Source organism: Vigna radiata, unplaced genomic scaffold, assembly GCF_000741045.1.
Source record: "Vigna radiata var. radiata cultivar VC1973A unplaced genomic scaffold, Vradiata_ver6 scaffold_491, whole genome shotgun sequence".
In the NCBI taxonomy this organism is placed as follows: domain Eukaryota; kingdom Viridiplantae; phylum Streptophyta; class Magnoliopsida; order Fabales; family Fabaceae; genus Vigna; species Vigna radiata.
Window position 1 is genome coordinate 16,185 of NW_014542723.1, and position 2,155 is coordinate 18,339.

The following is a 2,155-nucleotide window of genomic DNA, read 5'->3' on the forward strand; positions in this document are numbered from 1 at the left end:
GAGCGCCAGAATGGTCCGCTGAGCGCCAGAATGGTCCGCTGAGCGCTCAAAGCGATTAGAGGGAAACAGCTCAGCAGCAAAACTGACCGCTGAGCAGTCAGAGCGGCAAGAGGCAAATTCCTAAACCAAATCTCTAGTGATTTAGCATCAATCTACACTCAAATTCCTCCATTTCATCAATATAGGTGTTATATTCTAACTTTACCAGTTTAGATTTATTTTTTATCAAGCTAACCCTCCCTATAAGTCATATTTGTCTTACTTATAATACCCCAAATGCCTAAAACAGCTATAAACCTATCTAGCTCAATTTAACCCTGTCAATTCCTCCAATAGCCTTAAAATTCTTATTAATAGTATGAAACAAACATTTTCTTCTATAGAACATACTCCACAATTTTTAAAGACATATTTCAGCCCTTTAACAACATTCGATCAAGAGCTCATCAACATCAAATCATTTTCCCAATCGGACAGTCACAACTACAAAATTACATTCATCAAGCACATAGGTTCTAACATATCAGGTGAAATCAATTCAATTAAACATAACAATTACACCACTCAATTCAGACATGCATGAATTGAAATGTTTACCCAACCTAACCAACATACATATCAGGTTTGAAATAACATAAACCCCAAATTCTAGAACAGAAACAGAAAACACCCAAGCTTTCCTTACCTTTGAGTTGGACAACACAACTCACCAGAAAATTGAAATCAACACCTTGTACCCTAGGGAAATTTGAAAGTACTTATAAATCCCGAATTGGAGATAGAAATTAGATTTTAGGGTATGATCAAAGTTAAAATTTGGGCAAAAACACTGAACTAGTCACATGCAACAAGGTAGATTGCATGATCAAAGTTCAGAAACACTAAGAGAAAAAGAGGAAACACCTACCGAACGAAAAACACCAATTTATTTGGTGGAAAAGAGAGCCTACAACACTAGGATTATCTAGACTTCCTCTGATTGTGAAATGGGTGGCTCAATGAAAGGGTAATCTAGAGAGATGGTGGAGAGAAATTTGAAGAATAGGAGGGTAGAGAGAGAAGTGTTTGTAAGAAATGAAGTAGATACGTGGTAAAAGCTTCTAATTATTCTTCTGATATATTTTAAGTTTTAAAACATAGTTTCATCAGCTTAATACTATTAAAACCTATCAGCCAAACAACATATTCATCCCATATTAAAATCAATCATTCACTTTTGCGTTTCTCTTAATTTGATTACAATTGTATACATATTTACTTTTTTGCATTATGCATTCTAAACCACAGAAATGTATTCTTAAAGTCCTAATTAGTTAAGCAATTACACAATTGTTTAGTGTCGGGAGTCTCTTGGGAAACGATACTTGGTCTTACCAAACTATTATTACTTTATACGATTCAGTACACTAGCTGAAGTCTTAAGAGTTGGCAGAAACTTTTAGTTGAGCGAGCAGATCTAGTGGTTGTGCGAAAGTATCAGAATTTTCAATTAATTTTCTATATACTTCTTAAGGTGTGTTCAATGTATGTGATTGTTTGAATGATTGGTTTATAAACTTATTGTGAAGTGTGGATTGATTTATAATATGAATTGGAAACAAGGTTATGTATATGATTATGTATGATACATGATGATGATGCGTTTTGTGTTATTTTCTGTCATTTTTTTTCTTATGAAAGATAAATACATTGTTACTTTAATGTGTGTTTGGTATGTTATATAGAATGGGTGGTATGGTTTGAAACATGTGGTTAAATGGATGAGGTTTATAAGGGTTCTAAGTAGAATTCTTAGTGATGGTCCTCAATGTGTTGTTAGTCTAAATGGACGGAGTTAAGCTGGAGTTTACTTTGACGCTCTAATGATCGTTTAGGCCCAAATAGAGAGAGATAAGTCATGTGGTGAGAGTAGCAGGAGGTCCTATACTAGGAGGATTTATTTGGTCAAAGGCTTTGTTTAACGAACTATTCTTGTGTGGTAGCTTGGGGAGGTCAGTTGTTCTACTACATAAGTGCAAGAACCTCTGTAGTTGATAACGGTCTAAAAACCGTTATTTTTATACTTGAAATTGATATCAAAACACATCCTTTATGACTTAGAATGAGCTTAAAATCATGCAAAACACTTTAGTTAGGTTACAAGAGAGTCAAAGGT